This window comes from Corapipo altera, unplaced genomic scaffold (assembly GCF_003945725.1).
Source record: "Corapipo altera isolate COAL_440 unplaced genomic scaffold, ASM394572v1 2c, whole genome shotgun sequence".
Lineage (NCBI taxonomy): Eukaryota > Metazoa > Chordata > Aves > Passeriformes > Pipridae > Corapipo > Corapipo altera.
Genome location: NW_020884923.1, coordinates 8901 through 25045, shown reverse-complemented (window position 1 = coordinate 25045; position 16145 = coordinate 8901).

The window sequence follows — 16145 nt, the reverse complement described above, 5'->3', positions numbered from 1 at the left end:
GTTATTATCCTTTCATCCCACTTAACCCCCTAGGTTTGTGGCATTCACACTACAGTTGTCCTTTATATATGCTGGTTTAAGTTAGTCTTGATGCTCCATATAATGCCAGGGGGGAAAATTATGTTAACCGTATGCAAAGCCTTTTAAAACCTTGCTTCACTGTGAGAAAGAGGGGTTAAGTTCTTGATCCAGCAAGGTGTTTAAACACACGCCTTTACTGTAAGCATGTGAGCGGTAACATTGATTTATACTCAAGAATTCTGCTGAAGAGGGGTCTTTGGCCTCTGCCTCAGCAATGCAGCTACATACGCGCTTCACTTTTGGCGTGTGTAGTCCTGTGACTTTCATGAGGAAACTCACATGCTTGGCTGCCTCAGGGCTGAGTCTTCAGGAGGTGGACGGCATTGTGGAATGGCCAGGGTTAGAGGAAATAATATCCAAGATCTGTGTCTGTGGCTCAGTCACCACCTCTCTCAATGATTTTACTCTGTTGAACTGCTTATAGATTTGGGATAAGCTGCAGTGGCGAGAGAGTTTCTCAGGAAAAAAACATTTTGGCCTCTGCACTTCTGTCCTTCGCCAGACATGGAAAAGAAAAGACGTAGCCAAAAAGTTTAGAGTATTGAAGAAAAGGATACTATAAAAATTTGGTTTTAATCAGGGAGAGGAGTTTTGGAAAGCAGAGAGGAAACAACAATTTGGGTTTAATTCTGCTTCTTCTGGCAAAATACCACCTCCCCACCCCCCCGCTGCATGAGATCATTAGTGTGGCTTTTCTCCAAGCTGATAACAGAGGTGCCTGGCTTGTACGCCTTGCTCACATGCTCCGATAAACCCGTTGCCAGCTTTGGGGCTAGAAGGGATTTCTCCCTCAGGTCAGCTGTGCTGTCTTGGTTTCCCACTCCTCTGTAGGAATTGTCACAGTTTTCTCCCCTAGACCACTTGGGATGGTATGTCAGACCTCCTCCCATGGCCTTAAGTGGGAATAGCTTTTGGTCTTATACTACAAGACTTGAACTTGTAACAGGCCATTGAGAAGTATTAGGGTGGAGTGGACCATCCCTCTGCCGCACATTGCCACTCCACGTTGCCCGTGATGCTGGAGTTTGGGATTAGCAGTCCGAATGAAGATGGTCCCTTCCCACCCCATGCCCTCTAAAATCCAGCTAGTGGGTGCATTGAGGGAAGGGAGACCCATTGCAAGCAGTTGCTGCTGGTGTGTTGGCAAACAAATGTTATCCCAGTAAGGGGATAAGGTGGATACGTACACAGGGTGTGTTTTGTCAACTCATTTTGACAGCTGGAATATATTCTATCTCACTGTCAATGCACAACCTCCATGCTACTTTCAAAGCAGAATGAAGCCTCTGTGCCAGGCATGCCACTAAAGATTTGGTGGGAGCTGATCAAACCAAATGGAGAAATATCTGAGCACACAGGGACATAGGAATGCTGGAGAAAGGATGATGGAGTTGTCTGGGATTCTAGCTTCTTGGGTCTGGCCCAAGGCTTTATACTTTGTTTATACAATAGTAATCCTGAGCACTTCACGTGATAGATCCCTGGTGATACATTTTAGGAGGGTTTACACTGATTTACACTGCCTGAGGCCTTGGCCTATATTTTCCAAAGAATTTTCCAAAATTTGCTAATGAAAAATACCAGAGTGGTCTGACCAGTGCAGGGTTAGGTTACATCAGTGAGCAGGCTGGGGAATGCAGGGAGCCTGTCTCCCCATTCTCCCCCAGGGAAACCCTGGGTGTTGTTTCTTCCAATCTGCTGAGGGATGCTGGGTGAGGGCTGTAGGCATTGGGAGTTTATCTGCTAGCTCCCACACCCTCTGAAAGGCCATCTGTAATGCACTCAGTTCCCATTTTCAAAAGCTGTGTGGCACCCCTCAACAGTCATAAAGTCTAAAAGTCTCAGTACTGATTAACTCTTTCAGCTCCCAAGAGCATCACAGAGATATCCTCCTCCCATTGCCTAAATTCATCTCTGAGTGTGGCACAAATTAGTGCATTAGATCCTGCAAGATCCCGTGCCCCAAGTCAGATGGTTCTAAATTTATTCTGCATGGTTCTAGACAGTTGCTTCTACACTTATTCTGCATGCTCCTCCTGCAGCTCAGAAACAGGCACTGCTTTTGCCAGTACCTGCTGTGGGGATCCATTTAGCAGGAGATAGGAAAAAGGAGAACAGGCAAAACAGACAGGATCAGAGGGGTCAGGAGATGTTCTTTTGCACTGCTGAAGCCTCAGTCCCATCTCTACTTATGAACAGCCCTAGCAGGTCAGCCATGGGATCCAACTTGTCCTGGCTTCTGTTTCCAGCAATGGCCCTCATTGGATGTCACACTTTTGACCCTCATCACCCTCCAGAACCTCCCTGCAAGGCATGTGTTCCTTTGACTAAGGAACAACACAAATATAGGTGGCATCCGAGGATTGCTATACAGGTAGGAGGAATTTACTTGTGCTGAGTTTATGGATCAATGGAGAAAGGGTGTAGGAGGAGAGAAGGGATGATGAGAACAAAGTATACAATCTAAACCAGAATTTTTGTCAGGGTTTCAAAGTCTGTGTAAACCATATTATTAATATTTAAACAAGGCCTGCTTTTTTTTTTCTTTCCTTTTTTCCCTTCCTCCTGCCTTCCTGTTCCAGGATTGCAAATCTCATTTCCAAACAGGCTTATTTCTTTCCTGTTATTAATAGCAGAAGAAGTGATTTACATGCACACTGGGAGAAGAAATGTATCCGAAAAGAAAAAACATTGTCCTTTCTTCCACCTGTATCCAAACTTACTCGCTTTTCTTCCTTCTTCCCTCAGGGCTCAGACACACGATGGACTTACTGTGGTTTCTGGAGCTGCCATGGTAACTTGATAGTGTGTCCATGCCCAAGAAGAGCCCAGCTTTGCATTGTTCAAAGCAAAGGGTCCCCCTTTGAGAGCTAGGAGAGGCTGAGGTGTTGAATTAAGAATATTGCCTACAGGCAGTGAGTTTTGCTCTGAAATTCAGCAGACTGCTCCGGTTAGAATTTGCATTGCAGGTTTTCGCCTGGAATTCATTTTAGTGATTCCATCATACAAGCTCTGGCAAAACCAGTTTATAATGGGAACACTATCTTCACTTTAGTGGGAGCAACGAGAGAGCAATATCAATGCCAGTGATTATTTAAGCTTGTTTGGATTATTTTGGTTATTTTGGAAATCTGAAGGTCTTTCTGAAGGGCCACAACCCAGCACCAGGCTGAAAATGTGATGGCAGGGCTGTGGGTAGCACCTGTCCCTGGGATAGAGCTGCTGGAGAGGGAGGCACAGACCATGGCCAAATGAACCCTGCAGTCAGGAGCCTTACCCCAAAGCTTTTCTGTGCAAGCAGTTCAGGAACCAGTGTAGAAGATCTCACCACTAGCACTGTGTTCACACTGTGGGAGAAGGGACAGACCTAACTGAACACTTTTGGAGATGAAACAAGTGGCTGTGGAAGGGCTTTGTCAGGTTGGAACACAGGAAGTTTACGGCAAATACTGATTTTAGTTGGGAAGATTTTCTGTTCGAGGTTAGCAAAGGTATGTTAATTAGTATAATTAGAATTGGGTAACAACACACTTCCACGTAGGGTTGCCTGGCTTTCTTGCTGTGCTTTCAAGCTGAACATATGTTTTCCATTATTAACATGATTAATGGGAATGAGGTGACTTGAATCCCAATGAGGTCTATCTTGCCATCATACACAAACCCCTCAATATGGGTATGTTTACACAGTGTGGAAGTGCATGATTTCCTTCACTAGGAGGAGTCTTAGGAGATCTGGGTTTCCAACTCTTAACAAATTTAGATATCCACAATTAGAGCCACTTGCTGTATTCAGGTCTCTGGACTCCTGCCCCTGCCTCTCCAGGAGTGTGGGAGGTGGAAAGTGTTGTGCAGAAGCCAACTCACACTATACTACCCCAGCTTGGCCTGGATTTTGGTCCCGAGACTGAAAAGGTCTGGGAAACATGATACCACCTTCTTCCCATTGTCATCTGGAACAACCTCCAGGATGCATAAATCTCTCATTCAGTTGAGACACTCCTACTATTTTATGTGGGCTCTAAACCACCCTTTCCATTCTTAGTGGGCAAATTTTGCTAAGGTGTGCATCATTTTCACCCTTTCCTATGTTTTTGGAAGAGAATAAGTTTGAAGATCTAGAAAAACAAAAACAGATATTGGAAATTCTTTTAAGGTTTATTTCGTCTCCAGCTGCCAGAGCCAGAGTTCATCATTATACTTGGACCCTTTTTAACCCCATCAGCTAAGTCCTGGTCTAATTCCTTCTGACATAAGTATACGTCACTCACTCAAAATCTGGAAATCATATTTTTGTAAGTGAGTCATTCAGCCCATTAACAAACAAGAATATGCTGGGTTGAAGCAAAATTGTAAAGAATGAGTGTATTTGCCAAAGATCCAATCTAGAAATGGACAGAGGTACACCCTCCTTCAGATCAAAAGAAACAAAGTAGTGCCATAAGCACTGGAACTAATGAAACCAGACTTCCCATTGACTCGGGTCTGGTGCTTGAATGAAAGTGCCCATTTAATTTTCCTAGGGTTGCTACACTTTCAAATTTTTTGTCTCTTGCAGATTCTGTGGGTTAAAGTGAGGGTAAGTTCACGCTACAGCCTTTACCTCAGTCACAATACAGATTGAGGCTTTCCCCTATGTCTGGATGCATATTTTTGTTGATTCTGTGAGAAAGTAGCTATTTCCAGGTAAACTTGGAGCTGCTAAAAAGGTTTGAGATTGCAAGGAGAGCAAGTGGGCAGAAGGAGAATGATCTCTTAAATCATGTTTTTCTTTGGGAAGTGTGACTAAAATTGCTATACAGTGCAAGCGCAGATGGTTTTTACAGTACCAGCAGTGTGTGCTCATGTGTGTATGCAGATAGACATAGAGTAGGAGTTAGCATCAAGGACCTGTGTGACTAAATATTCTTTTTACTTTTTAAATACTCTCTATATATGTACTTACGTGTATATACACACATGCATAAATTGTATCCTCCTGTCTGTCTCTACACATATATATGTGTGCATTTTTCTGTCTAAGTATTCTACATGGATTTAGAAAGAGTATACAGCATTGCCAAATAGGCTGATATATGATTATGTCTTACTGCCCTTCAGATATATACTTATTCTTTTCAGATTTACCAAATCAAACAAACATGTTGCATACTAGGGCTCCTGAATTCAGCTACAGAAAAGAGTGTGAGGGTGTTTGTTCATGTATGTGAGTGTTCATGTACAATAGGTGATATGCAGCCACACAAAAGTTGCAGTCACTTAGGTGAGAGACACTTACATATTACAAAAGCAGTAAGGGCACCCCAAATAAGCACCTATTGCCACTACAGCCTGAGCCTCTGTATGCTAGTGGATGGTCCTAAGTCACCTGCTCATGCTCCAACTTTCTGTAAGGAATTTTACTGTTAGCAAACATGAGAATTCATGTCACAGGAATAATCTGCCAATGGTTATGGGTGGTACTTCCATGTGTGACTGTAGCTGGGATCTGTACGAATAAAAACTTGCTTGTAGCAAACGATGAGTTCCCAGATTGTAAAATACTTATAATTGGACCTGCACTCAACTGCTGTCTTGTTTAGGTGAGCTGCCATGACAGAGAGTGGAGCATTACTACTTAACTAATGGCATGACAGTAGCAGTTATGGACTCAACATCATCACTGCTGTGGGTGTACAGTCGCACAGAAGTTGCTGTCAAACAGTAGCAATTTTTGGTAATTGCCAAGCACAGCAAGAGGTAGCAATGCTCCATATTCCATTATCCATTCTCCCAGACATTCACTTCTGCTGAGGAAGGGATTTTAGAAACTGAACCTATATTTAAGGTCAATTGAAGTCTGAAAAGGCTTCAATTTTTTTTAAGTTGCCATTATTCAGCGTAATACACTGCTGTGAGCATCTGGAAAAGGCAAGGCAGGGAAGGGAGCTGGTCTTGTGCTGGCAGCATGAGCAAGCACCTGAAAGTGAAGCAGCTGATTTTTGGTTGCGACAAAGCAGGCCCAAACTGGGGACCTGAAATGAAAACAAACTGCAGTTCATGGGAGAGTGTGTACCAGACTGCGAGCCACTTTCAACAGAACACTTCATCGGCATCAGTTGGGATAAAGAGTTTACTTCTGGCAGATCATGGGATTTGAAATGGGAAAGAGAAACTGCTTTAGCAAAGGGTGTTGAGGTGTCTCAGACTGTAGGGCATGCTCTTATGGCTGGCAGGGTAGGCCCCGAGAGACATCTTCCCCTCCTGCATTCTCAGCTGTCTCCACTTAGGAGAAAGCCATGTGTGTGCTATAGCCAGACCTGATGAAGAGGACTGACTCCCTCACGCTTTTCTTGTTTTTCTATATGTAGTATGGAGTACATAACATGTAACAGCCTGAGTTTTAATAAAAAATGCTCATCATCTGGGAGATGGGCACAGATAAAGGTGAGGAGAAGAGCCTTGCCAGAACCTCAGTTCTTGAAATATCTAAAAAGGATGGAGAAAAGGATTTCCAAAGATACATCTGGGAACTCATCAACCAGGCCAGGACACAGTATTCAGTGGTGTGGAGAGTGTTGAGACTCCAAGCCACCCTGCTTAGAACCTGCTCTGAGATGCAGGCAGTGACCTATGGTGGTCAGGAAAGAGTTGAGCTTGATTTATCCCAGCCATCCTTCTCCAACGCTTTGGGTGGGATGGCAGTCCCTGCTCAGTGGGGGGGAGAGCTGTGGGAGTACAGCAGCTGCTGTGCCTTCCCCACACTTCAGTCACAGCCCTAACTCACTTCCAGAGTGAATTAAGATAAACTGAATCAGGGACTCTCTATTTCTGAATAAGAGTGTTTAATCCACCGCTGATTATGTGTCAGCATCTAATCCACTTCCAAAGATAAATCAATTTAATTCTTCTGGATGTCCCTGTATCAACAAGCCCTGAACATGACTAAGATGAAATTTATCTTCCATGTCCAAGGTGGCTGGAGAGATAACCAAGTTTAAAGACATCTGGAGCATCTCATGACTAGAGACAGACACGAGGCATGGCAGTAACCTACTTCCTGAAAACCCTGTGAAGACTTTCCTATGAAAACCTCTGTGTCCATGTCAGCTGAGGCATTTGGTGGCTTCAGCAGGGGAGTGAGAGCCAGAAGCCTGCGGGAGCTAGTGTTGGCTTGCGCTCAGCTCCATCATTTCACAAGCCTGGAGCACATTCCTCCAGCTGAAGGCAGCACCGTGAACAAACCCACATTCTTCTGCCCACATTGTTTCCAGCTGTAGTAAATTTTAAGCAAAAATCAGATATGGTTTAATGAGGAAAGTTTACTTTTTTTGCTTTGTTTTGCAGGTTTCAATCTGTAAACAGTCCTTAAACCTCTGCATTAGAGTGTTTTGTCACTATGACATGGCAGACCATCAGTATAGCATAGGACTTGGATGAATCCCAGTAGAGACATAATGACCTGGAAGCATAAAGAGATTTGAAACTCCTTTCTGAAAGTACTGTGCAATTTTACCTAAAATGTAAACGTATATCAGTACTATTGTAAAACTGACAATCTTGTATTGTTTGGGGTGGTTTTTTTGGATAGAATGACACTGAGAATACAGTGTTTGTTACAGCTGTGCTGTTGTTAATGAGGTTCAAACCCAGTCAATTCAGACAGAAGAATCTTCACTGCAGACTCTTAGAAGGGTGGTAAAACAATGACAGTTTTGCTGTTGGAAACTGTACATCTAGAACGTCACAGCAGGGAACCTGTCTAATATTTTAAGTACTTTTAAATTAAAGTTTGAGAGTGCCATTTGAATGCCATCCCCTGAAAAGTCGGTAACTGCTCATCACAGGACAGAACAGGGAAGCATTTGACAACCATCTTTGCAGTAAGAATGTGTTGCAAGTCTGTATGAGATGTAAGAGTGGTTACATATGTGAAAAGGTGCAGTTCTTCAAGGAACAATATTCATGATTTTGTTTTGTTTACGGAAATCCTGGTATTATTATTATTATTATTATTACAATTATTATTATTATTAATTATGTAACATCATTTGAGATGGAAACAAACTATTCGAAATAAAACAAAATATTTCAGGGAAATTAATTTTGGGGTTCGCAAAACCTCTGATTTATTCTGGTCCAGTTTTATCTAAACCTGGAGCTGTTTTTCATTTTCTCCCTCCCGAAATTGCACACCACACTGAAAATCCAAGTATCACAAGCCCTAGATCCAACTTACTTTCAGCTCTGTATTACTCCTGCACAGTCCTCCTGAACTGGAAAGATGTCTCCATGACACATATCAGGTATGCCCTGCTTTCCGGTCATGGCAAACCCCTCAAACAGAAGGACTCATCTCTGGTGAGTGGGTTATAAAGGACACTCTCTCTGCTGGTGTCTGGATTTTTGGAAAGAGCTGGTAGTTTTCATACAGGAGATCCAAGATTTGTTTCCTATGCCAGATGTTGGCCAAGAGGCTGTTGTCATCTGCTGATGTGGAAGCTCGATTTTTGAGATACACATCATCTGGTCCAGACCCATCAATATGTTGTAGCCTGTGGTTTTTATGTGAGCAGAATGAACAGGTCAGAAATCACCTAAAGGAGATCAGCAGGGGGTAAACATTCCTCTCTATAGAGTGATGGAAGACAAGACTAGATAACGAGTGACAGCAGATGGATTTTGCACTTTCTTTTGCTCTCTGCTATACAGAGCAAAATTCTGTAACTCGTTAATAAAATACCACATTGTCTTCTGCAAATCTCATGTGGTTTGTGAAGCACTGTACAACTGTTTTGAATAAATATTTATTAGATACTGATAACGTGGTTCAGTATTTCCTAATTGAACCTTCTGAAGAATATAATTATGCTACTTGTGCCCAGAACACAAGTGCCTTATCATTTGTAATCCTTCTATTCATTTCTCCATTTCTTCCTTATGGGTCTTCTTCTGGCACTGAATGATACGTCTAAAATATGATTTAAATGTATTTTTCCCTATGAGCTTGTGTGACAGCATGATTCTTGCCTAACTTTAGTATTAATAACAATCACATAATATTTTTTCATCATTAGAGCAGGGCTGACATGATCTTATGGTTTTATCCTTTCAACTGAATTCTGTAGGAAACCACCCTTATCTATGGCAGGGGTAAGCTTAAGTCCATTATAATTGCAAGTCATCACTATTACTCTTCAAGGTGTATACCAAGGGGCTCAGAGGACCTGCTAGCTCAGTGGAGAGCTCAGCTGCTTGCATGGATCCATGGGGATGCCTTGTGATTTGTGCTGCTCTGGTCACAACTGGAGATCTGAAGCTGATCTGGAGGGATGGTTGGTTACTTGCTCCAGTGCAGCAATGTTTCTAGTTGCACTAGGCCAGGCAGTGGCTCTTAAATGTTTGTCTAAAGTGCCTGAATGGGAATAGCCTATTGACAGCAAGTAGCTTCTAACCCAAAACACTGAATTGCAATTTTATGTGCATTTAATACCAGCTTGAACTAGCTGGTGATCGTCTGCTTGTCCAGAGCCCTGAATTATTTACCTGTTATCCATTGCACAGCATTTTATTGCTGCAGTTTACTCTTTTGGGCCTTGTATCCATTCTCAAAAGAATAGTACAGACCCACAGAAAAATTTTGCACGTCAGTATCCAGTGACTAGAAATCTCTTGTTTCACTTCAGTTGTTCACTTTTGAATAACATGAGAAGAAAGGACAATCGCTGAGATAGATGTTGCTCCATCAACACACACTTTTGTGCCTTCTGCACTCATCCAGTCTTTTTATTTTCCCCCAGACCTCTCTCATAAGTGATGATAGGCAAGTCTGGCAGGTCATCAAGATGCAAAGGTTGGACTGTACGTTAAGAAAAAAATTCAAATATAGTTAAGACTTCAGTCATTGTTCCCAGAACACCATCCTTCTGGTTTATGGGCCTAAATATAGTCTAACTGATAATTTATATACTATTTGACCTACCACAACCACAGATTATTGTTTTTATCACCTTGGAATAACTGGTGAAAAGTAACAGTCACTGTACTGTGAGCTTGCAATAGGAGGGAAGTGTATTTTCCTGTGCTGAAGGCAATGTGCCATATCTAAGGGAGTTCCCCACACATGTAGTTTCCGTGTATCCTTTTGGTTATGCTGCAGATTTTGTTATCATTATTTATTTATTGAGCATTGCCAATGAGCTCAGTTTTGTACACTATGTAAGAAAAGCATGCAGAGCCTGACTCTCAGCCAAGTTAAACTGGCATGTTGTGCTCTGGTGAGTCTGACTCTCACTCCCTTATCCTCAGGGCTTCCCATCGAAGGGTTTCACGCAGGTGCATTAGCTTGTTACATTTGCTAACTGTACATTCGAACACCATTGGGGAACTGTCCTTGCTGAGAAACCAGGACTTAAATCAACTACAGTGGGAATTACACTGCCTCATTCCTAAACCACAGCAGCCTACTTTTCCTTTCATTGTGTTTCTCTTATTTCTTTTACACCTCTTCTTGCATGCTGAAAAAGTACTGCATCTTATCAGAGGAAAACGCCACAAGGCTTCTCTTATTCCCTTGAACATAAAAGCAACATTCTCCTGGATGTGAATAGCACACAGGGCACTTGGTGACATGAGGTGTTGCACGGCTAAAAAGTTGACCTCCATTACCTTCCTCCCTGCTTGGACTCCTAGACTTGGTCTACAAAAAGTCCCATTTGTCTGGGGGAAGGTAATTTCCTTGGGAAGGTTATTTCCTTGTGAGTTCTGCAGGGAACAGCTGAAAGACTATATTCCTGGGTGTTTGGCAAACTCTATGTAGAGATGTGCTGGGGTATCATGAATTGTGAGGAAGGGGTACATAAGGAAAAGGGATGATTCTCTCCACCACCATTTCTAGACAGGACCATGTCCCCTGAAAAAGCCTTGGGAACAGTCTCCTTTGAACTCCAGTGGAGTTTCTACATTACTCAAAGCATTCTGAAGCAACACAGGATGGAGTAAAATACAGGTGGCTAAAGGCTATCATGCCCTGCTCATGGAGGTTGTGAGCTCCCTGCTGTTCCTGTTACAGCTAAATTACTATGCAAGCATGTGCTTACAACTCACTGGAGCCTTGTATATTTGCTACAGCACAGAGTGGAGCCACAGCTAAGCTCCCATGTATTTATTAAGATCCTGGACAGACTTTGGAGTCCGTACTAAACCCTGCATAGCTATACTCTTACCATTTTTCATCCTCAGCTAATGTAAAACTAGGTGTTCTATCAGCTGAGATTGTACTCTGGCTTGCCGTGTACCCGTAGCTGGAGGGGTGGAGTGCAGAAACTTATCCCAGCTTGAGGGAACATGAGTCAAAACTGGGAACTGATGGAAAATGTGAAAAATGTGAGGGCTTCTGTAAGGATAATAACCAAAAGCAATAAATATGTAAGTAAATAAATCCATAAATGATGGAGGAAACATGTCTCCAGGTGTAATAAGAAAAGTAAGTTAAATATAGGATAGAATTAGAGAAAAGGACTGGGGGAGAAGGAAAAGAGAAGCAATGAAACAAACTATTTTATCAGGTGCTCATTTTTCTTAGGGGGAGTTGGGAGAAGGAATTGTGGCATGGGAAGAAAGAAAATAGGAAAACTAAGATATATGAAAGGAAGGAGAAAAGGGAAGATGCTGAGAGATGTAAAGACTGTTAACAATAACATTGAAGTTATGGGATAGGAAAACAGGCTGTGAAAGGAAGTAAAAAGCAAACAGAACCAGACTTCACTATCCTTAAACACAACATCCTGCTATTCAGCATCAGTAAGCCAGTGAACCCAGAGGGTTGCTCTGCAGAGCAAAGGGCCTATCTGTGAGAGAAAGTCTAAGAATCTTGCAGGAGAGTGAGGTAGATGGAGAATTAGATGGCTGAGAATGTGCAAGATAAAAAAAGAAAAAAATCAATGTGACTGTGGAAAGGCTGATGCCAGAATGTTGTGGCAACAAGTTTTAATTTTTTGGTTTCTGCAATACATGACTGCTGAGAGATAAGAGAACTGGGTAGGTTTGGTGGTGGCTGAATCATGTGCACACAAGTCTCTGGATTTGGGGTGCAAGTGTTCTACTGCTTCAGAAGTTTTCTTGAGCTTTTCTGTGGTGGCCAGGAGTCACCTAAGTGTATCCATGCAGAGACTTTTCTTGGTGCATGCTGATGTATCAGAAGCTCAACAGTTTGTTAAGGGCAAATTAGAGCTCCACCAGGAGCCATTCTTTATTCTGACTTTAAATCTTTTTTGGAAAAAAAAAGTCTTCTGAAAATACAGGCAATTGCACTTTTTTATACTTTCCAAGAAAATAATTATTTGCATAAAAGCTTCCATGTTTTTCTTCACTACCTCTTCATATATATTTGGTTGTCTGTTGGAGCAGAGAGAGGATATTCTGCAAGTAAAATGAAAACACTGCATGCTGATTCAAGGAAGATCTCCAGTCAATGACATGCATGTGTCTCCGTCCTGAGGTTGCCATTCAGCTTATTGCATTGCTGGGAGTTTTGGTCTGTGAGCAAATAAGATCCACAGTGAATCAGCCTGCATGATTCTCCATCCTCCTGCAGCTAAACTGTGTCTGGTAATTTGAAGTTGTCTCACATATGTTGATACTGGACCACAGTCTGCAGCACACAAAAGAGCAGAGACCAAGACAAGCATTGCCCATACTACTGCTCACCACTAAGACAGGGAGTAGGTGAGGTGATGGTAGTATCTTCATTTCCTTGCTGCACAGGCACTTCTTTAACCTGCAGCAGATAAACTGGAACAATGCTGTGGATTCCTCATTTTCTGGGCCATAGTGAGCAGGATGCAGGACTTAAAGGGGCTCACACAGCACCTGCACAGCAGACTACAGGTAGGCTGGAGGGGCTGCAGCAACCTACAGCTCAGGCTTTGCCCTTAGCAGGGTTGATCGTGGGGTAGAGATGGAATTCTGAGGGACACCATGAATAGCTGAAACCTGAATAAACCTTCTCTGCCTTCAGCTACAGTGAGGACAAAGATTCAGGGTGACCTAGAAAATATTATGGATAGAGTCCCACATCAGAACAAGTTCCAGAAGTGACTGGAAAGTGGGTATGTGTGACCACTGGAGTGTACCCATGCCATGTAACTGGGAATATATGCAGGTTGTCAGGGAGAGAAGAGGGAATGGAAAGCCCTCAGAACTCTCGCTACTGGAAAATTCATGTGTGCAAGCAGGGAGCAGAGTTAGACGAAGAGAATGACCTCTGCTTGTCCACAAAAATCATGAGAAAGGAAAGGTGTCTGATCCTGAATTTGTAACTACCAAAGTGTTTAAGTGACTGAAAAGCACCTGCAGCTCAACTTCAACTGTGTGCTGTTGCAAACAAAAAGGAACTGGATGAACCTGTAGATAAAATAGGATTGAGAATGTTGAGAAGCTATATGAAACCACTGAGAGAATTTCCCTGCTCCAAGTGGGATCAAATATACCTGTAATGCTGTCAAATCTATTCCTAATCTCTTCCTCTAACAGAGTCCCAAGTCTTCCTAAGAATTATTAGCCAGCTTTGGATTTTCCTCCAATATCTAACTACTTTTCTGCAGTTCAAGTGGACTCTTTCCTGAAAACTGAGCAAAGGGAGTGATTGTTGTCTTTTATTGGACTGTCTTTCATATACTGGAAAACTATTATCAAACTTGCCTATGGAGCTTTGAGAGTGATCAAAGTAATAATCCAAGCTGTTTCTGATAGAGTACATTCTCTAAATGTCTTATACTCTTATTGTCCTTTTAAAAAGTCACCCAGAGCTAGATCCAATACACCAGCTGGGTCTTCACCTGTGCCTTGCAGAGCTGAGTAGTTCCCTGTTGCATGTGACACTCCTGTAATAATACATTTCATATGACATTTGTCTTTCAGGAGGTTTAACTGCTTTGCTCATGTTTGCTTTGAGTCATACTCTAGCTTTCACATTCTTTTTTTTCCAGTCCTTCCACCTCTTCTATGATTTCTCATTTTGTATTTCTGCATTTCATCTTTTGTTTCTCCATGTAGTGCTTTGTATGCATTGTTACCAAATTCTGTCTTGATAGTTTTAGACTATTACTGCAACATATTGAGATAATTTTGAATTCTGATCCCATCCTCTGAAGTGCTTCCATCCACTCTGGCTTTGGTGTCATCAGCAAATTTTATAAGTGCGCTCTCCACTCCATCATCTCTGAGGATGGCAAGAAGATACTGAGCTAGGTAATAAAACATTATTTTAAAACCTTGCAAAGATAAAGAGTGAGTTAAATTCTTATAAGGAACACTTCAGGATGAAAAAGGTGTAAATATATCTCAGCTCTAGGACTTCTAAATCCAGTTTGTGTGACTAGTTTGCATGTACTACATACTTGGATTATGGAAAAACACAATCCAAATTTTCGTGAGAGGTTTTTTCCTCTACCAGCCTAACTGCAAATGAAAAAGAATGCTGGTAAACTAAGGTATAAAAAGAGCCATATTGTATAGCACAAGATAGTACCAGGAAGAAGTTTAGTATTCAGGGGCTGTACAGCACTAAAATACTTGTCAGTGTTGCAGTATTTTGACATATAAGTGGGACATGTCTGAAGCCTTATCTTTGCCTTCCATTGCCTAGTGCTAAGAATTGGCACAGTGACAGAATTCATCTTGCTCAGGAGTCAAGATGCTACAAGAGCCAACTCTAGATAAAAAAAAAAAAAAAAAAAAGGAAAAAGAGGAAATGGCAACACCTTACAGCCCTGGGTTGGCAATTGCAGCATCTATACTCTTGACAAGCCTGGGAGGTTTTGTCTGAACTCAGAAATGCACAATTTGTGAACTTGCTCTCTGAGGAATTGTCAAGAAGCATCGGATGAAGAGGATACTTTTCTTAGCCTTTGGGATGCTGCCAGTTCTCCCAAGTTGCTGTCAACCTTGCCACTGTTTCTATGATTTTCCCATCTGTGTAATCAATTGACAAAATATATCTCTTTGCTTCCAGAAGGTATTCATCCTGCCTTCACTTGAAGAGAGTTTTTCCCATGCGGGGTTGTTTTCATGCCTGGAGATCTAATTGGAACAATGAACCAAAAGTATAGTAAATTCCAACTTCCAGTAAATACTTGTTCTTTTTGTTTGGTTGGTTCTAGCAAATTTAATGGTTCTGAATGATGCTGGGTCAACATCTTCTGTACCAATGTTCCCTTTCTTTTCCGTAAAGCAGGTACGGGGTCAGTGTTGGCTTTACTAAGCTTCCTTACTGGATTGTATCTCAGACCAGTAGGACTAAGAGCAGTGTACTTGCTTGGTTGTGGTCCCTGAAAGAACCCACAATGCAGGTACCTATTCCAAGTACAAACATTGATCATAACATGTGCTGTGAACTCTGATCCACTATCAGTGGCTTGAGACCAGACCATCTCCCAGACAGTTATTGAACAGCATCAGGGAGGACTGGTCAGCCTGACCATTTCTCTCTGGCAGAGACTGGGAACTCTGTGCTGTTACCGGTTGCCTGAGGCTGCTGGCTCTCTCAGCAGACACACGAAGACCCTACTTGTGGCAGGACCAGTTTGAATGCTTCTGGGCTTTTCTCAAGGAAGCAGAGGAAATCTTGGCAGAGAGACTTACATGAGAAGGGAGTGACTGATTACACACAGAAAAGAGACCTTGGCTCAGCTGATTTATTTATTCAAACTTTTCTCAGCTCTAAGTAATGTCACTTGCCATGGGGCGTGCAGAATAAAAACACAGCTATGGCAGAGTTTCCTACATTGAAGAGGTTCCTCTCTGAAGATTTTATTCTTCTTGAAAGGTGAAACCTCTCCACCTGGTAATTCAGACTTTCATTGCGTTTGCAGGTACAAGCCATTTGATTCTACATTTCTTGGGATGTCAGAAGCATGCTGTCTCCTCTCAGTATGTATTGGCTACTGCCTCAAGTTCCCACTAGGACCCTGCTCCCTTGACTGTGGGGGTGGGGTGTGGAAATCCTGTCAGGACCTATTCTGGCTCTTGGAGGCCCTTTATTTCAAGTCTTTTTTCCTGTGCAGTGACACAATACAATTCTTCAAGAA